Below are 24,218 nucleotides of genomic sequence, written 5' to 3'. Positions count from 1 at the left end.
CAACTAATTTAGTTTAGTAAGTTTTTGCAGGATTATTTCCTTTACAAAAACCATACTACGTTTGTACCATGTATGCAAGTTTTAAAGGAATTTGGCTCTTTAAATCAGAAGTATACTCTCCAGTTGAGGAGGTTAACTGATTTAGAGATCTATGAAATTAATGAGCAATGGACTGTAGGTGAGTTGGTTCCTTTTCTTGCATTTAAGTTTGAGCATCTCCAGAATGCGTTAAAGCAGGGCAGGAGAACAGGCAGTATACATATTTTTCCTGTATTCTGGATGGACAGTTCAGGAGGAAGTGTAATACCTGAAGGAATCAATATACAAATATGGGATTATTTAGCCTAAATTTTGTGTACTTATGTTTAACGGATTTGCAGCGTATGTTTGGAAATTATAGCATTTTCTTGAACTATACAATGAGTTGACCTGCAATGTAATTCACCTTGGAGCAGCCTATCAACCATTACTATCTGCTATTGAAGAAGACCATTTGGTCAAATGCATTTGGCAATTTTGACTGTTATTCATTTAAGCCACATATGGACAATCTGCAGCCTGCACACAGCTCTTGCCTTGGCCGCTCTGAGTGGCCCACAGACAGGCTGGGTCCCCACTCACTTTTCCTTATCACCCAGCTGATCAGCAGGGATCAGTGATCTGCATAAGGATTGCTGGGAGGGTCAAGAGAATTAAGCAATCTCCCCACCCCCTATGCCAGTGCTTCATCCACCACAATTGTGCTGGGGATGATGGCACACGGGAATTGTTCTCCTCATGTGTCTTCTTCTCCAGCATAGTCTGGCTCCTGGCAGCCTGCCAAACAGTCCTCTTTGCTAGCACAATCACACTTCCTATAGCTTGCCAAATGGATGTTTGGTAGGCTGACAGCATGATTTAAATGAGCAAGATGGTGCAGCATGCCGCCTTCTGCATTTAAATGATGCACATTCCCTTCAGCTGATTAGCAGGGGAGGCACAAAGTGCTCTCAGCACGGAGGGATGGGATGTTTAAACCTTCCCAGCCCTGTATACTGAGATGGGGGGAGTGTGCATACGTGAGTGTTCGTGCATGTGGCATGCATGCATACAAGAATGTGCATGCACATATGTTTGTACCTGTGTGAGAGCATTTGCCTGCATGCATGTGTGCATATGTGGTGTGGCCCCCAACCCACCACTACTTGTGAAATGCAGCCCTCAATGGGAAAAAGATTGCCCATCCCCGATTCAAGCTATGGATGGCTAGCTATATCTTTCTCTGCCTTAAAAGATATACTTAATTAGCTTATTGTGTTGAAAAGTTTTTGTACTTCATGTCATGTTTTTAAATGCTTAATGTGTTATAATATATTGAGCATAACTATACTATACTTTATGGTTCTTCTATACTCTGTAGAATCATAGAATAGTAGGGTTGGAAGGGGCCTACAAAGTCATCGAGTCCAATCCCCTGCTCAATGCAGGAATCCAAGTCAGAGCACCCCTGACAGATGGCTGTCCAGCCTCGTCTTGAACGCCTCCAGTGTGGGAGAGCCCACCACCTCCCCAGGTAATTGGTTCCATTGTCGTATTGCTCTAACAGTCAGGAAGTTTTTCCTGATGTTCAGCCGGAATCTGGCTTCCTGTCACTTGAGCCCATTATTCTGTGTCCTGCACTCTGGGATGATCAAGAAGAGATCCTGGCCTTCCTCTCTGTGACAACCTTTCAAGTACTTGAAGAGTGCTATCATATCTCCCCTCAGTCTTCTCTTCTCAAGGCTAAACATGCCCAGTTCTTTCAGTCTCTCTTCATAGGGCTTTGTTTCCAGTCCTCTGATCATCTTTGGTGCCCTCCTCTGAACCCTCTAGTTTTGTGTCTTAGTTTTGTGTGATAAAGTATAATTTCCCTTTTTGTTTTGATTGCTTCTATGCCCTGCCATGAGTAAAGCCTACACATAGGGCTGGGCCAGACCTAAAAACATGGAGATAGATCATATTTAATTTATACTCCAGAAAATGCTGTTCTGCCATACTATCACAAAAGGAGCGAGTCCCTATCATCCATGAAATTATTCCTACAAGTCTGGGAAAAAGGAAGGAGGAAAAAGTATTGAAGAGCTTGGAGTTCAACTGGGAGTGGAAGAGATCCAAAATCCCAGTCATGCCAGCCCATGCGTTAGAAGATGTGGGCTGAAGATAGAGAAGTTTGATGTAGATAGATAGTGAAAATGTTAGGTGTTTTTCTGGAATGCAAAGCAAAATGGTTGAGAGCTCCCTCCCAGGGCGCTCTTACATCTCTCTTACACTGCTGTCAAATACTGTTTTTTTTCTCCTTGGTAGGATCTCTAAGAATCTCTTTAGTTTGCTGAATACAGACCTATAACCCATCTTGTCAAATGATCCCAGTCCTAGACACAGCAATGAAGAGTAAAAAACAACAACAACTTTGCCTTCCAGGCATGAGAAGCACCACAAACATTTTAAAGGCAGTTCACAAATATAATCTTCCCAGGAAATACCACCAATGACTGAAGTTCATTATGCCTCACAAGGGGCCAGCTTAGCCATGCATTTCCCCTAAAAGCGCTGAAGTTTATAGTTGTAGGTGTCCATGAACAATGAGATTCAGAGTTAACAGAATCATCTATCCTTAGACATAGAAATATGATTTTTGGTATACAAGTCCAAATTAAATCCATTCTAGATTAATCAACATCATTCTGACTACAGCTGCAACAAGCAAGGAGCAGAAGCAAATAGGGCATGCTAAGCCAGAAATATCTGCACAAATTCAGGCAGTCCGCATGTCTCAAACAAATCGAGCTCTCTGAATACAAAAGAAAAAAGCACCAACACAACCCCTTCAGATTTGCAAGATATAGTAAAGCCAGAGTCTCAATTTGGTATATTTTCAGTTAGGAAGTCCTTGTAGATTTATGCTACCTTGCTCCCACCCATCTGGGTAAGCAGTCTGCAAGTGGATAGCTTACATCCAAAAAGGAACAAGGCATTCAGTGTGTGCAATAAAAACCCAGGATGAAACCTAAATATAATCTCTCTAGTAGCCTGAAATTCAACCATAAGGAGAGAAAAGATAAGGTGATGCCTACTGGGGTGACGTCCAGGGCCTATAAATATGGTTTGAAAAGACACTATTAAAATGACTAGTAGTCATTCAGACATGATGAAGGAAGATCTGGAGAACAAATCTAGAAATCTGGCATCATGTTCCGCCACAATGTCCCTGCCCAAAGGTTTCAGCACTCTTCTCTTGGACAAACCCATACACTTAAGGACACACACACACGGACACGGACACACACACAACACAGAACCCTCTCCTGCCAAAGAACTATAGTATTCAGCTCAGAGGCTCCATCCATCATCAAGTATTTGTTCAGAAGTATCTCAATTCTTCTCCAAAAGGACTATTTCCAACTCTACTTCCACTGAAATTGTCAAGCAACCGTGGCAACTCTATAAAATACAGGCAAAAAGCGTACTAAGCCAGCTTATCAAGTCTTACTTTCTGTTGTAACTTGTAGGAATCTATACTATTTGTGATCCCTAAAGGAACATATATCTATTAAATCCACACCTGCATCCAGAATTTATAGCCACCCAGTCATCTACTATTGCCTTACATCATAGGTAATTAGAAGGCAGTGAATTCATGGCCACAGGGAAAATGCAGTCCCCATGAATGAGAACACAAATTTGAGTTCCACATAATTTCAATGTGGATATGCTAGAGCTGAATTAAAATCTGACTGAATGCAGTGTAAGGAAGGAGCAACTATTACGTTTTGACTTCTCATTTGATTTAGTCTATACTTCACTCAAGTTCTCATTAAATGCTGTCTCCCTTGCATTTTCTTGACATATGTAAAAGGCACAAGTGTATTCTTAGACCATACTTTAATCTCCAGGTATTCTTTCTGGTTATAGGTCCTTACTGAACAAAAAGGAACCAAAACTAAGAGCACTCCAGGCAAAGTAATTCAGCAGCATTTCATGGGGAAAGCAAGCATTATTATTCCAAAAATGCATTTAATGCTTTCTAACAGATCATCAAAAAAGCAATTTTACAACAATACCTGCTTAGTATCCTTTCAATGATTAAACACTACGGTCTCCTTGAAAATGTTTTCTTGGACTTTGGCCTGCATCTATTCTATAAACATCATTCATATATTATCAACATGATTTGCTCAAGTGCATGATGTAACACCAAAAATTCCACTGATACTAGACAAGTCCTGTTTAAGCTGCTAAGTGCTTAACAGCTTTTATGATCCATAAATGGGTTAAAAAAAGATTTAAAGATCTGAGATTTCTTTAATTAATCCTCTCCAATGTGCTGGCCTTGGGTTTGCAAATTTTGATTAAAACAATATATTCCAGGATAGTTGTGGCTTTCAAAGGTAACAGTATTTCAAGGGGCATGTAATCCCCACCCTAAGTTTATTAAGAACCTAAAAGCCTTGCTGGATCAGATCAAAGGCCTACCCAGTCCAGCATTCTGTTTGCACAGCGGTCAACCAAATCTCTTGCTTCCGCCCACAAGCAGGACACAAGTGCAACAGCACCTTCCCGCTCATGTTCCCAGCAACTGTCATACAAAGGCATACTGCCTCTGAAGCAGGAAGCAATATATAGCCATCACAACTGCTAGTCATTGATAGCCTTATCCCCCATGAATTTGTCTAATTCCTTTTTAAAGCTGTCCAAGTTGGTGGCCATCACTACAGCATATTTAACTATGCGCTGTGAAAAGAAGTACTTCCCTTTTTCTGTCCTGAATCTCCCACCAATCAGCTTCACGGGATGTCCCTGGGTTATACTATTATGAGAGAAGGAGAAAACCCCCTCCCTATCCACTTTCTCTACCCCTTGCATACTTTTGTACACCTCTATCATCTCTCCTCTTACTCACCCTTTTTCTAAGCTAAACAGCCCCAAACACTGCAACCTTTCTTTACAGGAGAATTCTTCTAACCCCTTGGTAATTTTGGTTGCCCTTTTCCAGCTCTACAATATCTAATATAATTAATTTGCTTGGATTTTTAGAAACTCGTTACACACACACACACACACACACACTATCAAAAGTACTACACTGTGTTTCTAAAAGTAGGTAGGGTTGAGTGTTTATAGGTTTCTGCAAGAAAGGAGTTCCACAGGAAGAAAGGAATAATAAGAGGAACCTCACAGTTCAAACCTTCAGTCATGGAGAGCAGCATCAGGAGGCTGACACTGGATTTCAACTTTTTTTTTCTTCTAACAGATACAATACACTACATTGATGCAGTTTAAGATACTAGAAGCCTGCACCCAACACTTTAGCTGATACATTCCAGAACACACAAACCTACCCACAGTTTCTAATCAGCAAACTGAAAGAAAATATCTCCTCACCCTTCCTGGTACATGGTCTGTGACCGATGTTTCTCTCCCATATCTGTCTTCCCTAGGCTATTTGCTTGTACTCTGCAAAGCTGCAAGGGAGCTTTTCTCTGCAGCCGGCTACCTCCTTGCTTTTAAGGTCACACAATGCTCCCTGCCTGCTTCTGATCTCCTGAGACATGTCCAAAACACACACCTGATGTATATCTCATGCCAATCTTTTGTCTTCTGCAAGTTGCCTTTGGCTTTCTCCTCCTGCCCAGATGAATTGTCATATGCATTGTTGTGGCCAGACTTCACTGACACAAGTGTAATACAATACAGAATAGCTGGTTACTGCTCCGACTTCAGAACTGCCCAGAGGTTAGTTTTATTAATGGGGCTGTCTGGCAGTTTCAAAAAGGTAAACCAAAACATGCTGAGGCCTCCTCAGGTAACTCATAAGAAAAGGCTTTCAGTCATTCTATTTGTCCTTGTTTTTCAGTCCATCCACTAGACAAGCTGCTCGATGTCACAAAATGTTCAAAGGGTCCCTTTATTAAAAACAATTCCGAACTTCATCTGCCAGTTTCATTTCATGACTTGTAAGCATTACTCAGGTATTTTGATGAGTCCTCATAAACCAAGCACAAATATTATATCCTGTTGCCTTCAAAGGGAAATGCTTGGGTTGCTTGACTCTTTAGTGATCATTAATAGCAGAACAGGTACCCAATAAGATGGAATGAAAATTCCTGATTCAACAGGGAAATTATCGCTAGTTTATGGCAGATGCATTAGATCACCACCACACTGGTATGTGACTGCAAGAATGAATTGTGTGGCTATGCAACTTTAATATGATTTTTGGAATAGCTTTCTCTGAAGTTACTGTAATCATAAATGGAGGGAAACAACTTATTCTCTTCTCTGTTTAAGCATTTTGTCCTCCATAAAAAAAAGTGAGAGCTTAGTACATATGACTGGTGCCTCAAAGCCTCAGTGATGCCCACCCCCTGGATCTAAAAAAAGACAATCAATTGGAGAATTCAAAAGACAGTCTGGCTTTTTAAATATAAAAATGGAGTTATCTGCTTTACATAAAAAGTCTGCTGATCTGGAAGGGAACAAAACACTTATGTTCTTCCATGAGGCAAGAAAATATATTGAGAGCCCAAATATCAAACCTAGTGGCTAAAACAGCCTCCTGTCTTAAGGCCTTCCATGAAGCCCCTTAAATGTAAGGTATTACATTAAAATATGTGTTACTCAGCAATTGTCTAAAAAGCTTGCATGGCCAAGATATAAAAGACCTCTTTCCAGCTCAATGCTGGAAATCTGGGTACTTAAGAAAATTATTATTTTTTAATCTCTGAATTACTGTGGCTCTCAAAGCACTCTCAATACACATTAACTTTAAACTAAACAATGAGAGTTAGCGGCTAACTAAGAAGTGCTAGCGAGGCCAGGATTTATGGCAATCCCAGTCACAGCTATCAGGAAATTTCTCACTCTTCCGAGCCTCTCAGGAACTGTTTTCTTTTTTCTTTTTCTTTAACTTCAATGTAAAGACAGTTGTGGATACCTGAATCATTAAAAGGCCCCACGGATTGTGACATAAGAAGATTCTGAGTGCAGATGCAGAAAAAGGTAAATCTGCCATTTACTAATGGGCTCACTGAAATTATTGAACATACTAAACTGCCAAAAACTGGCATAATAATTTTTTTGTATATCAATTACCACAAAAAAATTATGCTTACATATAGATCAGGGTATCATTTGAGCTGTAGTCATATTTCTAAGGCAGACATCAGTAATATATAAAATGCCCCAAGTCCCTTTTGGGTAGTTTTACTCTATACTAAAAGAATAGACTTGGCTGATTAATGCAAAAGTCAGCAAAAGTCAGAACATCATTTCAGAACTAGTTTCAGGGAGCTTCAAAAATAGTGTTACTACAGTAAACAAGAAGTTCAGTAACTTGAGATAGGTACCTGGACCAATTTACCAGAAATTTGTCATCTGTGTTGCTAATTCACAGAAGTGTTATTCTTCTGATGTATTTTTAAGCCTTGGACAACAGAACTGTTGAAAGTTGGTATACTATCAAACATGAAAATGTGGCCACTGCTTTAAACTTCCTGAACAGGTATTCACAAACTGCTATGCCTTTGGAGCTGGCCAGCAGAGGGAGTACACAGCAGCCAATACTATGAAGAGCTAAACAGAATTTGTAAACAGTACAGAGTACATACGCAAGCAAAATAAACTGATCTCTATTAAAATGAAATTCAGGAACATCAATATTTTCAAGAATATGAGCAGATGTTGGGCAAGCTTCTCAGAGTAAAAAATTGGCCAGAAATAAGCTTTCACTCAACTGTTTTTGAGAAGTAGAGGATTTTATATGATACGCCAAGTATAGGGAAAACAGATAATATAGATTGACTATAAGTATAGCAAGTATTTCTGCAATTATATAGTTGAAAGTACTGCAGAGATCCAGCTGTAATCCTAAACTACAAAATTACTTCTAGTACCATTCAATATAACCCCAGTTAAACATTTCCTAATGTTTAACTGAGTGCTTTGTGCTTTACTATCTTGATAGTTAAGCTGTTTATTTCATTCCTTACTTCCAGCCACTTTAATTAGGTTTAAATTAAAAATTACCAACAAACAATGTTCAAATCTTACTTCTGAACTCTATTTTATGCAACACATTGAATTCAACCAAGGGGAACCACTTTTCTTCCCCCTTCATATGCTTAATCTTAACATTTCCAAATGACACTGGAAGAACTATGGGAAATATCTGTAGGTGCAACTATTAAAATTGGATTTCAAATAAGAATTACAAACTTAGGAAGTACCAGAAATAACCTTATCCAATACTGTTGCAGTAAATCAAATCATTACAACTTTGCATATTTAACCTACATCAACTAACACAAAAGACGACACCCCTAATTATGAATTTCCTGGAGTGAATCTACTGGAGCAATAGCCTTCTATAGCAGTACTACTTCCAATGAGATCCAGTGTGCAATTGCAGATGTCTTATTTTATAGTAGTAGCAAATCTAAATGCTGCAAAGCAACATCACTTACAAGAAGTCTATTACAGAATATGGCTGCAATCCTATACACACTTACCTGGAAGTAAGCCCCACTGAACTCAGTGGGACTTAGTTCTGAGTAGACATATATAAAATTGCTCTAAAAGCTTCCTAAATCTTTTCATGCCAAAAAGAATGTCAAAATATTGGGGCAAGCAAAGTGGTAGAGAGGTGTGTTTGTGTGGGGGATAGCCTTCTTTTAAAGATAAAGCAGAAACATAAGACTAAAGGTGCAGTAACTGCAGTTCTTAGTGGTTATGTTTAGGCAAGGTATGGTGTTCAACCACTTGCCTCTACATCAATCACTAACACTGCAATCCTATATATGTCTACTCAGAAGTAAGTGTCATTGATTTCAATACAGCTTACTCTCAGGTGTGTATAGGATTGCAGCTAAAGTACCTTCTTAAAATAAAGCTTAAATGGATCAACTATTTAGACATAAAGCCCATGTAAGGCAACCAGCTGCTCATATACCCCCCCCCCCGCAAAGATAATTGCCAACTTTTCCAACTTGCATAGTGCAGTTCATATTCCCTCAAATTCTAAAGAAAATGACTAACTTCAGTGGTTACTAAACATTTGTGTTGCCATTGTAATGAAGATATAATTATAAATTTCTCAGAGATTCTGAACTTCAAGATTAAAGGTGATTTAGGCGGCAATCCTATACCCACTTACCTGGAAATAAGCCCCAATGAACTCAAAGGGACTTAATTCTGAGCAGACGTGTATAGGATTACAGTGCTACAACACTTGTATCAACTGTTTGTACTTACGTACAGAATCAAATACTATTTGCATATTTTATCAAAAGTCATAAAAAGATAACAAACTTAATAGTTGAAATTGGCTAAATATTGGAAAATGCTTAAATTACCATCTATATTTTTGCTGTGGGATATAAGTATACAAATAGAAGATAATTATAAAGAATCTGGTACAAAAATCCAGACTTTTAAAAAGTATCAGTGTAATTAATGAAGGTAGTGCTTTAAAGGCTTTTCTCAGCACAAACACCAGATTTTAAAAAAATTGCCTACAGATAATTTAAAAATCCAGTTTACATTGACAAATAAAAATCATATACCACTACCTATTCAATTTTTAAGAACAAAACTCACCTATTCCACAAGAATAAGTGCTTGTATTGATATTGCTTTTCCACCAGTTTGCCTCTCCAGATTGAGAAACAAGGAATCAGAGGGTTTCAATAATAAGAGTGAATGAGCTAATTTTAGTGCGCTGTACAGCACAATTCTCCTTTCAACATTAGTGTCTGACTATGAGTATTCTTTCGGGTTGGGCTTTTCTCTTGCCAGATAAGCTGTTAAGTCATAGCTTGATTTTAGATCTGCCAACATATGGATTCTTCCAGTGCAGCCTCCCCCACCACTTATCATCAGGAGTGATATACTTCTTGTTCTGTTCCCCCCCCCATGGCCCCCCTTGTTACAAAAAAAAAAAAGGCACTGCAGGGCAGAAATTCCTCAGGTGCTTGCTAATGGAATTCCCAGGGTCTATGAGCCGCTTCGGGGATCAAGAGATCTCATAGCCCCTGCTGGGGTAAGAAGCAACGAGTCTGTTCCATTTAATCAAATACAGAATGAATTTTCAGCCCTATTCACTAGGTTGTCTCCAGGGCTCCAAAAAAGCACCAGGGAGCTAGAATCACACTAATGTGGCTCTTTCAGGCAAATATAACCAGTTTGATTTTTAAAAGCCACATTAATATCACCTCAGTACTATTACCAGATTGTGAATGATAGTAATATTGTATGTTTCAAGCATGGAACACTAAACTAAGGAAATTTAAACAGGAATCATGCAAAATACTATACTTTCTGCGTAGGATGTTTCCTATTATACTATAGTGCATGGTTTCATTTTAACAGCAAGGCAGTTAGTTATGCTTAACCCTTTGAGCATGAACAGCCAGCAGTAATAAATTTTTCTTCAGTTTTTTAACCCTCTCTTAAAAAAATGAAATTGCTTTGTATATGACTACCGCATTTTAATACTGTGGCCTTTTAAATTCCTTAGTTGTAATTAATGCTAAATGGCCTTGAATGACAACTGTTATAGTACAAGGCAAGAGATGTTTCACAATTAGAAAATGCAAGTATTTGAAATTACATTACCACAAATTCTGTTTAAAATGCACACAGACTGAACTACATCTAACTATTTACCAGTTGTGAAGTACAGGTATCAGAGAACATATCATAATAAATTAGATTCATTATCTAATATGTGCATGCTAAAGCTAAGGGAAACAAACAACAGTTTATAATACATGCAAGAATGGTTCTGCATGTCTTTTCCTCACCATGGAAAAATGTCAGATTACATGCCTCCCAACTGGAATTCAGTACCACATTCTCTCACACTTTTACAGTAAAAGCAGTATAGCGTTTTTTGTTCTGGTCTATACACAACTCATTCAGCACTGTCTTGCTGATCTTGTCAAAGAAGCCTGTCTAAACAAAATCACTAATTCACTTCAAAGTCAAACCACCTATGAGAGTAGACACTAGGCAAGAATGATGAAAGCCTATGAGCTAGAGCTAGCAACATGATCCAAATCTCAACTGTGCGCAAAGGAAAAGCACATTTGAATTCTGAATTTAAAAACCAGTCAAACTTCAAACACTAAGTTAAAGTCACACCTGCTATCCTTGTAACAGTGTAAGGAAGAGTGTAATGATGCAATCAATGATGCACGTTGCTTAGAAATTTCACTGAGATCAATAGGAACAGCCTACATGTACGGCAGTGAGGCATCAATAGCTTGCATTTTTTGTTAATTAAACTGCTGATTTATTAAGCAAACTATTCCTCTGAAATAAGGTACAGAGAATCAAAAATTTCCTATTTTATAGTGTGTTTTCTTGCACACAGCTCATTTGGACACTATGCTATTTTAACATGTGTGTAACAGATAGTGGCTACGCAGGCTGCTCCTGGTAAGAATGCTTTCTAGTTCAGCAGCAGTTAACAGTCAATTTAAAGTTTCCAGACAAAATGTGATGTTTCATCTTAGCCCAAATGAGAAGAACCTCCCAACATGTTGCTGCTATAAATACTCTTAAGAAAAACAAGATGCAGCTTACAATTTCATGTTCAAAAGGAGTTGTGCCAGAAGTTAAGCAGTTTGAAGTTGACAACCAAGTTTCCCAATCACTTTCCCCACTACAGTGCCAAGAATTGCCTTTACTTCTATCAAAAGCAAGTTTCTGATCAAGTCAGCATCAGAAAGACTACAGACATGGCAGCTGCTTAGGATCCAATTATCTGCTTCTCTGGGATTTTGTTATGGAAATGCACTATCAACACCTTCACCAGCATAGCCAGAATGCCTTCCAGCTCACAGGCAATCATAACTATTCTTCCTTCCCCTTCCACATGCATACACTATACAGCTTCTGAAGCTGCATTATAAACTTTAATATTATTCCTGTCCTTAAGAAGTAATCTTCACCTACTACTTCCCAGATACTGAATAAAGATCTAAGAACTGCAAAATGAGATAACATTAGGGAGAGCATATTTTGACAATAAGGTTAGACCATTCACAGGGACACAAAACATTAGAAGTGATGCTTTGCATTGGTCCAAACTTCTTGAAAAAGGGGGAGGGGAAGAGTACACGAGAACCAGTTAAGACATTTCAGCCACTGCCAGGTACACAAAGAAAAGGAGATAAAAGGGTTGAGAAATGGCAAGGTCAACTCCCTGTTCTTCCATGTTTGTGTACAGAATGGGGGGCAACAGCTATTCCAGACAAATAAATCCAGAACCCAAGTGTTATTTTGCATATGCAACCTGCAGCATAGCAGAATACAGGAAAAGGTATCCATAATTCTGTATATAACAAAATAGCCTATGCTCTCAACAACAAACAAGTCACTTCCTTCAAATGCACACCTTAGAGAGTGGATACCTCAATATTAAAACAAGACACAGAATCAGTTTTCACTCTCCTGGGATTAAAAAAAGGGGGGAGGAGGCACCTTCCCCCCAAAAGGGAAGATGACTTCAGATTAAACAAACTTTAGCCTCTAAAATTGCAGGGGGGTGACATAGCCTGTTACAGCAAACACACAGACGAGAGTCTCGAGGCACCTTAAAATACTCACAGATTTACTGGGGCAGAGAGCACTTCCATCAGATGCCCATGGAGCGTGCTCCAACTGAGATGCGCAAAGCTACATCATGCTTCATGCCTCCCAAAACCACGGAGAAACTTGCGGCGCCTTAAAAGCCAAGAGATTTCAACGGTTATGTCATAACAACCCATCACTTTTTAAGGTGCCACAAGGTGTGTGTGTGTGTGTGTGTGTGGGGTGGTGGGAGGGGTTCCCCGTCCCAGCAACAGACCAATCCGGGCTACCCCTCCGGAAGTTGCTTCATTCACTGCCTCTGACGAAAGTGGGCTGCAAGTAGCCCGCGAAAGCTTGTGCCACCATAAACCTGAGCGCCTTTACGGTGCCACAAGACGCGCGCGCACGCGCGTGTTTGTTTGTTTGTTTCGCACGTCGGCCACCCGCTTTTTAAAAGCGCAACTTCTCCACCGGGCAGCCTGCAGCAAGAAAAACAATTAAGTCACAGCGATTGCCCCCCACACTCCCGCTCCATATCGTGCACCTCGCCCTCGGGACCTGACCTTTACCCCGAGCCCAAACAAGCATACGTACACACATGCCCAGGGCGGGCGGGCGGGCGGGCGGGCCGGCTCCAGCACTCCCCCCCCCACCCCCACCCCCACCCCCACCCCCGGGCTCCTTCTAACGACTCTCTCCCCCCCACCCCCCATTTTAACACGCCCACCCTCCTTCCCCTCTCACCCCTCAGCAGCAGCGGCGCTGCTTGCGCCCATAGAGCCCTCGCTCCCACTCGGCGGCCGCTGCCCAGTACATTCCAGAGAGAACAGGCGAGGCGGACGGGACCCTCCATCCAACACCGGCCGACCGGCAAGGCGAGGCAGCCCGCTCCCCGTCCTGAGCCGCGCCGCCGCCGCCGCCGCCGACAAAACTCTGACTGACTGAGGCGACGAGAGAGAGAACGCGCGCCCGGCTCAGCCAGAAGCTCCGGAGGGGGGCAAGCCCCGCCCATCGCCCGCGCGCACACTCAACACCCCCCCCTCTCTCTCTCTTCCCTCTCTCTCCCCTCTCTCTCTCTCTCTCACACACACACACACACAGAGCCACGCTCGTGGGGGAGGGCGCGCACGCGCTGAAGCCCCGCCCTCTTCCCCGCGCCGTTAGCTCTCAAACCTGCGCTCGAGCCCTTCAGCCACGCCCACCGTCTTCGCTCAGCCAAACGGCGCTGCCCTTTCCTTTCCTCTCCTCCCCTTCCCCGCCCCCACCCGCTGGGAATGTACCAACAGCGCAGAAATGATGGGGGGGGGCGGGGGGCGGAGCTCGCTCGGGCGCTCGCGCCTAACCGAACTTCGCCCTCGCTGGAGAGGCGAAGCGGCGGGGGCGGCGTCGCCAGAGGGGCGGCGGCTCGCTTTGGACGGGAGTTGGCGCCGGTCTTGCCGAAAGGAAGCCCAGGGAAGGAAGACGTCTCCTCCCCGTGGTTCGGACATGGACGCAGCCCCCTGGAAAAGGAGGGTGGGTTGTCTGCTGCGCTGCGCTGGGAGGGTTGTCCGACCTCACCGAGTTCCAGGAACGTGATAAGTGCGCATAGCGTTTCCCGCGTGCATTGTTTCATGCGTGTTGCCATTCGCTTACTGCTCAGCGCGGAAACGCAAGGTGCGAGAGACCTAACAGAACTGCACTAGCCCAGTAAGACGTTTTTATACGGGATTTATAAATAGAGCACTTGATGGCACGCATCCATTTATAAAGGGAGTGAATATTTCCAATGCCTGTATATCGTTTATAACAGTCCTATCCATGTCATAACATTTCTTTGTTTTGTTTTGCAAAGCCATTTACTTGTAGCTGATGGATTTAATGCTGCTGTGATTAATATTGGATGTTATGTTTGATATCTATTAAGGGCCTTTTTTACTGCTACATTTTTCTCTAAACTGCTTTTAAAATTGTTTTTAAAAACTGGGCATAACTAAATGCATCCTCCCATGCTGGGAGTTGCAAGACTTTTTTTTCTTCTTCTTCTGTCTAAGCATGCATAAGATTGTGCCCTAAGGGCAAGCTATTCTGTTTCTCTTGATAAGAGCTTTTGGTATTGGCTCTGCCCCATGCCCATCAGGCTCCACCCATTAGCCACTGCACTAGCCAGCCTCATGTCTCTCCCTACCAGGTTCATTTACACTTCTGGGCTTCTTCTCAAACTCTGGAAAAAGTTTTCAGACCTTCTCAAGGAACACAGCAGGCTGGGGGTCTTCTGACACTGGCTAGTCTCCTTCATAGCCCTATTCAACCATGGCCCCTGACTGACCAGTGATTGACATCAGTCTGAAGGAGGTTTATGTATGTAAGCAGCCCCATCTGAAGCCGATCATGGGTGAGGAGGCATGGCTTGTGCACGCATTAGCATGCATCCTTTCCCCAACCTGCTGCCCTCCAGATGTGTTGAACTACAGCTCCCAGCATCCCTCAGCCAGCATAGTCCAAAGCATCTGGTGGCACCAAGTTGGGGAAAGCTGGCCTCCTTCAGACTGCTGCTAATCACCTGTCAGGGGACATATGCACAGTTAATACCATCTAGGATCAGGTTATCCCCTATGAGTGTGCCCATTTATTGAGTTCTGTTGAAGCCTTCCTGTTGATTTCAAACCCATGTTTGGGACAAACGGAGATGGCCATCTCGGTTGCTGTGCCCAGACTTTAGAACCCCAAAATAAAAAATTATATCAAAAAAAGAAGAAAAAGAACCAAGGCCAGCCCTACCATTAAGCATGCCTAGGCTTTAGAACCAGGGCCAGCCCTACTGTTAAGCAGAATGAGATGGGCACCTGAGGCGGCAGATGTTCAGTAGAATAGAGGGGTCGGCAGCAGCCCCTTGGTATGGCCTCCAGGCAGCCCGCCCTGCACCCTGTAACCTAGCCTGTTTCCCTCAAATGAGGTGGAGGGTGCTTTCCCATCCCCAGTACTGAAGTAAGACTGAATTGCCAGTCTGGTCAACTTCTGTAGGTAGAGCTGAGCCAGTGGGGTGGGTGGGTGCCATCTTGTCTTTTGCTTTAGGCAGCAAAATGTCATGGGCCAGCCATATTTAGAGCTCCCCATCTATGGCGGTTCATCTTGTCCCTTTTTGTTGGGCTTCTACTGCAGCATTAAAACATTTTTATTTCAGAAGGCCTCTGGCGTTCAGAGGCTGGATTTTACTGCTTGCCTGCCCTAAATATGTATGTGATCCTTCTGGGTTCTTTGGCGGTGTGTGTGTGTGTGTGTGGGGGGGGTGTTTTGTTTTTTTTATGATACATTCCGCTGCTGTTTTAAAGTGTTGTATTGCTGGCTGGTTATCGTTGTTCTTTTATGTATAGTACTGTTGTGGGTTTTTTTTATTATTCAAGGCTGCATAGATGTATGTGAAAAAAGGCACTGTATAGCTGTTTTAAATAAATAAAATAACATCTCCTTGAGGAAAATATCACGGAATATCAGTTTGGCTCTGATGTGGCTCAACTGCAGACAATGAAGCAAGGCATCGATGGTCGTAACCATGCAAACATGCAAATTTTTGTATGCCATAGGTGTCAGGCTGTCAAGTTTGCAAAGGCAAATCCTTGTACAAAAGGGGTAAAAAGCAGTGGGAGTTCATGGCTGGCTCCAGGAGCAGACAAGATTAGTCTGTTAGCTGTGGTATTCCCTTTGCCTAGCACATATGGGCAATAGAGCCCCTGCAACTGCAAAAAGAAACAATGTTACCCTAATGCGTGTAACGTTCTCATTTCTAATTAAATTTGTTTAAAACCATTTCAGTCAATCAATATCAATAGATATTTATTTGCAGCAGCCACAACCTGTTGCAATTAATACATCGTATATTAAACAGAGCAGAACAGATAAAACTATCAAGCTAAAAGTTATAAAAATATTCACACCCATCACAAAATACATCAAATACAAAACACTACTGAGCACATAAGATTACCAAACTAAACTTTAGAAGAAGAATGAGAACTCAGGGTACCATAGGAGACCATATTTGAACAGTCGCCACCAAAACTTTGCGGACTTTGCTGTCACCAGTTTAAATTGGTCAGCAAGGAGGAAGGATATGTACAAATCGGAGTAGCAACCTGATAGAAATACTAATAGTGAGGTAATGAACTATTTCCACAAATCACTATTAAAGCAGCCAAACAACAACACATCAGGGAGGGTTTCAATGCTATCTCCACATGGACATACATGATTTTCCAGTAGGAGTTTCTTGAAACGACCCTTGCATTTCTTCATTTTGTATTTATAGTATGACCCACCAAGTGGGTAACAAAAGCAGAAGAACCCCAGCAAATCCCGTTGCATGAAAAGACCTCCACCCTCTGCTGACTTAACTCCAAGCCCTGAGAACCATCCCATACAGCCAGCTGATACTTCCAAACAAGACTTCAGTCTGGACTTTGGTGAGTCTCCTTGAGAAGGAAATTCCTTAACTGGACCTTGAGGAGTCACAAACAACATCTTTAAGTCCTCCTTGCTCTCTCAGCCTGACTCAAAGATAATATTATTATAAGAGGGATCCCTTGGTTGAACATAGCAATCATAAGGGAATGCATGGCAGACGTTATGTTGGGCTGAGATGTATTAAAATCATAATTTTGAATGGTGCTCAGAAGACACTGGTAGCCAGAAGTTCGGGACACTGGATGAACCCAAAGTCCCCAATCCTGTCCAAAGTGATTCCTGTGGTGCTACTGCTGATATTTATGCAGGTTCAAAGTCTTCGCTCATGGCTTTGCAGGGATAGGCAACCTGGTGCCTTCCAGATGTTTCGGACCACAACTCCCATAATCTCTAACCATTGGTCACGCTGACTGTGGCTTATGGGAGTGGTAGTCCAAAACATCTGGAGGGGCACAAGGTTGCCAACCCCTTGATGCAGCAACAACCTTACTGAAACTAGTCAGGGGTGTGTGTGTGGGGTTGTGTGTGTAATGGTCAATAACTGGGTGGTAGAGTGCAGGGGAGCCTCTGCTGCCTTGAGTTCCATCATAGGAGAAAGGGAGGATATAAATGTAGTAAATGAATAATTAAATCAATTAAGGGCAAGTCCCTTCTCAAGCTGCCTGGCGGACTATAGGCACAGCCAGGTGAGGTAGTAAATTAATTGTAAGTCATCTGCAAGGTTGAGTCAAAATATATTTACCATCAGCAGTGTGGAATGTAGTATCGGAGGTTCAATTTTATGCCTGATGTCCCCAGAGACCACAGTGATGATATGCGTGACAAGTTCTGAAATTAAAAATGGCCCTGTGTCATAAAACTGCTCATTTTCTAACTAGAATTCCTGTCCTTAGGGGATCTAGAAATGCAGAAAGGAATGCCATAGGATTGATTCTGATCTGTGAACTGGCACAGAACTAGAGTAAACCTGATTCAATTCTGTCTTATTTGTGGTAAAATGTCATGAAATTGGAATAAATTATGTACTTTTCATAGCTCTGTCTGTACTAATTTGAAAGTGAGGCTGATCTTAGTAAAGGAGTATCACGTAGATTTCTGTCATCAAGTATCCAAGTAACAGATTAACCTTATACAGAGTTAGTGCACCTAACAAAAACCACCTCTCTATACATAGGAAGCTCACATGTTAGAAGGCTAACATTTTTGCTGCACAGAATTTTTGATATGGAGGAGCATTCAAACATGTTGTCCCTAGATGCAGTATGAAGCAGCACGGTGTAAGGAGGGCTGTCCTGGTGACAGGATATTTCTGAATGTGGGGTTCAGCCATCAAAACTGCCACAATAGCAGCTGAACCAGGACTGGTCATCCTTGGCAACTCATTTTTCATTTACCAAAAAAGCTGGAGACCTCTTGTGTCAGGATATGACCTACAAGATATGTACCACAGCCATAAGAAGCATGGGAAATCTGTTTTTAGAATTTGGGGTGTAGAAGATGGTCTTATACTCAATTGGCCATTGTTTTCTTTTTTTCGCCCATCATACACATTCGTACTGAAACAAACAATTTGTTATTATTATTACAAGCCGTTGTTTACGCATGAACATACTTTGCGGAGAAAAATCAAATCTAACGAAAGATTTAACTTAACTAACTGCATTTATTGAAACATTCAAAGTATTACATCTTTTATCTTTACAAAACTTCCTTAAATACAATGTTTTTGGTGTAAACTAAACTTTGACTGGGTTACTTTTAACTGTAGGTGTCTCTTAATCCCTTCATGATTTGTTTACAGGCTATACATTACTGGCATGTCATTGTACTTTGGCCTGCACATGTGTTTATAAAGGTGTACGTAATTTTGTGTGTGTTCATATTTAATTTTGCCCCCATTTGCAATTATGTTTCCTTAATTATACTTCACATTTTTGATATTAAAAATAAAACTTCATAGCACATTGTTATAGAAGATAGCCTAATTTTTTAAAAAAGCTTTATGGACGTAAATAAACTCCTGACTTAGAATTATAGTGAAAACCATTGTTATTTGTGGAATCTATGTATCAAGAGCTTTCCAGTGAAGTGTGTTTCATAAGAATCGATCAACAGGAAGGCAGTCAAAATGGAATGACCAATTAAGTCCTGACTTCGAATTATATATATAAGATATTTTAAAAGGATTGTTCTAGTTCAGGATATTCTCTTTGCTTTGCTCAGGGGCAGAGGGCATTTTTCTCTTGTGGGCCACATTCTCTGAGGGTAATCGTTTTGGGGACACATGCTGGAAATGCGTGAGACCAAAGTTAGCAGTAGCTGGGCCACTCCATTTCAGTCCAACAGCTCTGGAGGGCCACCAGTTTGGGGAAGGGTGCCATACGTATGAAAAGCACATCAGCAATGGTACAGCGGAGTGAGGAGTGGCAAAGATGCAATGCCAGCAGATTCTGGTGTTATCTGCCATCTCCCCCCCCCCCCCCGTAAGAAGATCACTACTAGGCAGTGGTGTAGTGGTACATTTTGAAGTGCAGGTGCTCATCATGACAACCCCTGTAGCCATACCCCCAAGGAAAGCCCCAAAATTCAGGCACTGGTGTTGATCCAGATCAACAAACCTGTTCCAGCCATCTTCATCTCCGTCGGGAACATGTCTTTTGTAGAGCAATGGGTTTTAATTGCCCAATCGAGACCAAGACATCCCAAAATGCTTTGCATTAGTGCAGGGAACAAGATATTGTTGCTGGAAAAATACATTTTCCCCCAGCTACTGTAAAGATTGCAGGTAAGCTCAGAGGGAACAGGGAATTCCAAAGTGTGTGTGTTGAATATCCTCCTGAACTGTCTAATCAAGTTGACTTTTGTTCAGGCAAACACATGGCCCCAATAGTGTAGGAGAGCCATGCACACCAATTCCCTGTTCCCTCTCAGCTTAGCTGAAATCCTCATAGTTGCTGGGTGGAAATGAATTTTTCCAGCAATACACAGCAGCCATTCCAGCAGGCTGCACAGAGGGAGATGAGAGGGAGAGCAGGGCTATTAAACTAAAATAATTTCCACCCCTCTTCCCTCCCCATTCCTTTTTCCTTGTGTGTCTTTTCAGATTGTAAGCCTGTGGGCAGGGGCTGTCTTGTTTAATTGATTATATGTAAGCTGCTCCGGGAGCCTTTGTTGCTGAGAATCCACAGAAAAATACTTCAGATACATCCATCCATACATACATACTGTTTTGAGCTCTCCCTGTTGCAATGCAAAGTATTTTGGGGTGGTCTTGAATGGGCAGCTAAGAGTAGACCCATTAGCTTTACCAAAGACCTTCTCCTGGTGCAGATGAAAACTGCTAGCACTGGTTTGTTCATACAGATCAACAGGGCTGCCTGAATTTTGGGGCTCTCTATGGGGGCATGGCTATGGGGACTGTCCCTGCATTTCAAAATTTACCACTACCTATGTTTGTTTACTCAGAAGTAATTCCATCGTGTTTCAGTGGGGCTTCCTCCCTAATGGTTTTGTTACGGACGACAGCCTTATCCAGCTATCTGCCTCCTCCCAGCTCTTTCCTCCAGTCACAGCGCACCACCGACAATTTGGAATCAGAATGGTTCAGCTAGTGGCAGCATGATTCATACAGCTGTGTTTAGAATCCACTTGACTGTTGCATGGCTTTAAATTAACAACAAAACACAAAATGATGGAAGTTAGTATTTTACCCGTCTAAAAGAAGACAGAGTGTGGGCAGCTGCATATTTGCTTGACTCTTAGGCGTTCTAAAAATAAGCATTTTGCAAGGATTAACATCACTAGACAAAACAAGAGTCTTCATTGCAGGCTTTATATATTGACGTTAATAGTAAATTGAAAACAAAAGGTTTAAAGTAAGCAAAACATGTTCTAACCCCACCCCCACCCCAGTTTAAAAATAAATATAATGGAGGCTTGGGGAAGAGGGAACCTCGAGAAATCCCTGGCCCTCCTCCAGCGATGTACTTATAAATCATAATAACACCCTTAGTGAAAACATTTCTTTCAGGACTTCAAAGCATAAAGTTATGTCACTTCTGCAAGAACAGATTATACAATATTTAGCTAAATTCTTACAGGCTGAAAGGCAAATCAAACCCATTGCAATTTGTATTCAAAACTGTTACTTCTCACAATTTCAGCAGCAAATCAGCTAACAGATGTGGGGTTCCATCTGTCCCCAGTTATTTGGTGCAGGTGGAGCTTCAAGTAGCTTCTCCTCCTCCTTTCTCTAGCTCTCAGCCAAGAGAAACCTGAGCACCAGGTCTCAAATGACTTCAAGCAGGTTACCCGTGTTTAGTCTCTTGCAGCAAAAACCACAAGAGTCCTATGGCTCCTTAAAGACTAACATATTTATTATGGCAAAAGGTTCTGTTGAAATCCACTCCCTTAAATGCATGAAGAGCATCTGTTTGATGAAGTGAATCTAGTTCAAAGGTGGGTAGAAAGTAGATCTCCAGATGTTTTGGATCAACTCCCAGCATTCCTGACCATTGCCCATGCTGGCAGAGGCTTCTGGGAGTTGAAGTCCCAAATATTTGGAGATCTACCTTCTGTCCACTCCTGATCTAGTCCATGAAATGTTATGCAAGGGTCGGCTCCAGAGGGTGGCAAAGGTGAGCATTTGCCAGGCCCCCAAGACTGGCAGATAGCTCACTGCCCAAACAGTGCTGCAACTTCCAACTTTACACAGATGATCCAAGCAGTTCAAATTCAGCCAAACAGGGTTCTCAGTTTGCATGTCCCACCTCTTCTAGCTGAGGGGGCCCACTGAAGGTGCCATGCTCAAAGGCTTCCAAAATCCAGGAGCCAGGAGGCTGTGTGTTAGTCTTTAAGGTGCAACAAAACTCTATTTTGAGGCCTCAAAGAACTCTGGTTGCTCTACAGCAGCACCTGGGAATGTGTGGTCCTCCAGATGTTGTTGGACTGCAATTCCCAATATCATTAACCATTGGCTATGCCGGCTAGGGCTGATGGGAGTTGCAGTCCACCAAATCTGGAGGACCATATGTTCCCCACCCCTACTGTAATGGATGAGATACTACTCATCCCATATTGAGGGGATCCTGGCTGGGTACAGCTAAGCTATCTAACCACATGGCAAGGCCAAAGCATTGGCCAGAGAGGCAGTCCAGACAGTTAAGGCAGGTGCAGAGAGAGGAGCAGGAAGCAGGATGGGCAGAGTTGGCAAATCTGGAAAAACAGAGTCAAGGAAGCCTAGCTGGAGAGGGGGAATAGAGTCTCTGTATGCTTCATATATCAGATGCTTTGCTACACAAACAATGGTTGGATCTACACATGCAGCAGAACTAAGTGACAGAATGCAAAGGTGGTTTATTACAGGGTTGGGCAGAAAGTCAACTCCAAGAAGCCCCTGCCAGCATGACCAATGGTGAGGAATACTGGGAGTTGAAGTCCAAAACATCTGGAGATCTACATTCTGCCCACCCCTGCTTTAACGTATTGGACCCCTTCAGATGACAGATAGAGGATACCACTTTTGAATCATCCCCATGTGTAAAAACAAAACCAGACCCCCTGTATATTGTATCTAGCATATTCAACAGAAAGTTTCTGTCAGGAGTGCCCTAGCGTCCTCTTTCAGTACACTCTAATAGCCAACTCAAGACACAGACGAAAGGATTCTTTTCAAGGCTTTAATCCTTTTACAACTTAATGACTCTTTTAGATGCTAATCACCAGCAACTAAGCAATGAACAGCAGAGTAGCCTATGCTCCGAGTAGGCAGTTGATCCCCATTTGAAGGAGAATCACTTGAAGACCCTGAACTTATGGGCTAGGGAGAGATCCTCCCTTTTTCCCTTGGGTCCACGGGAGGCAGCCGTTGCTTGCGCGCCAAATGGGCGCTACACCTCCTTTCCGTGCCCTCTATCGCTCGTCGCTCCCTGCGTCTACGTCGAGCGTCTAGCAAGCCCCCCCTCCCGCACTTTCTCACTGCCAGGATCACTATCTATCTCAGGAATGCCGGCAGGAGGAATCTCTGCCAGCTGCTGTGCCTGTGAGGGATGAGCTGGCTCCTCTCCCACAGATTGCTAATCAGAACTGCTCTGGGGTTCTATCGGCTCAGTTTCCACCCTGACAGTTTCTAACCCAGCCCCTTTTCCTGTTGTGCTGATTTCCTATTTGCAGGGTGTTTATAAGCAGAAGCATTCCAAAATGTGATTTCTCCCCACCCCATGCACACTTGGAAGAGCTGCGGTGCATTCTACAACGATTCATTCTGCCGCACCTATAGATCAGGCCAGAGTAGGGATGGGGCAAAAATTTGTTTGGTTCGCATTGTAATGCAAATTTACCTAATTGCGCACTTTTGACCCAATATGCGAACCGAAACTCAGTTGTCCTTTGAAATGTGCACTTCTACAAATTTTGTAATGAAGGTCTCCAATCAGCAAGTGCATACAAATGTGTACATAGGGGAAAACGCACCCAAAACTGCACATATTGTAGTAGTGAAAGCAACATTCAAAAATACATTAAATTAGGAAAATTGCTTGCAACAATTGTGTATATAATAGGCAAAACTGTTCAAAAAGGTAGGTATTACAAGAAGGGCACACACAAATGTGTATGAATTTTCAGGCAAACTTGTGTGTGTGTTTTTATTAATTTGATTTGTATTCTGCCTTTCTACCGAATGGCACTCAAGGTGGCTTACAGACACAATAAAATTGATTAAAATAATACATTAAAAGACAAAAACATAACAATTACAGAATTTTAAAAAAATAAATAAAAAAATAAATAGCACCCAACCCAACAGACCCACTTATAGGCCAAAGGTCTTCTTGAATAAAGTAGTCTTTGCCTGGCAGCAGAAGGGCAGCAGAGAGGGGGTGAACCTAGCCTCCCTTGGGAGGGAGTTCCACAGCCTGGGAGTGGCTACCGAAAAGGCCCTCTTTCGAGTCACCACCAAATGTGCCTCTGCAGGCTGTGGTCTTGAAAGAAGGGCCCCTCTAGAAGTTCTTAAAAACCTAAGAACTTAAAAAAAAAAAAAAAAAACCCTTAAAGTTCAGGATGAACAAAATTTAAGACTGGGAAAATGAGAAACAAATTGACAGATTTCTCCACCCATAGGGAAGAATCGGTTGACCGGAAGGGGAAATGTTCAGGAGAAGACAAGGACCAGTCACCCCAGGGAGGGGTAG

The 24,218-nt window shown here is 42.3% G+C and overlaps 1 protein-coding gene and 1 long non-coding RNA gene across 7 annotated transcripts in view; one reads left to right on the top strand and one right to left on the bottom strand.

The window, feature by feature from the left end:
• CDON (cell adhesion associated, oncogene regulated) overlaps positions 1-13,743 on the bottom strand; it is a 65,853-nt gene extending 52,110 nt beyond the window's left edge. For 2 of the 4 annotated variants that reach the window (XM_084803771.1, XM_084803770.1), the window contains exon 1: positions 13,336-13,539. The gene's annotated coding sequence lies outside the window, so the exon portion shown is untranslated. Of the gene's footprint in view, positions 1-12,627; positions 12,714-13,335 lie in introns of those variants that run through there. The other 2 variants (XM_084803768.1, XM_084803769.1) reach the window with 2 other exon arrangements.
• A 148-nt stretch (positions 13,744-13,891) lies between these two features.
• LOC146340534 (uncharacterized) overlaps positions 13,892-24,218 on the top strand; it is a 112,483-nt gene continuing 102,156 nt past the window's right edge. For 2 of the 3 annotated variants that reach the window (XR_014783723.1, XR_014783722.1), the window contains exons 1-2: positions 13,892-14,277; positions 16,874-17,027. This is a non-coding gene — a long non-coding RNA (uncharacterized LOC146340534). Of the gene's footprint in view, positions 14,278-16,873; positions 24,081-24,218 lie in introns of those variants that run through there. The other variant, XR_014783721.1, reaches the window with a different exon arrangement.

This window comes from Heloderma suspectum, chromosome 6 (assembly GCF_057233095.1).
Source record: "Heloderma suspectum isolate Gila_16-S chromosome 6, 16-S_ref, whole genome shotgun sequence".
Lineage (NCBI taxonomy): Eukaryota > Metazoa > Chordata > Lepidosauria > Squamata > Helodermatidae > Heloderma > Heloderma suspectum.
This window is presented reverse-complemented; position numbering and strand designations above follow the sequence as displayed.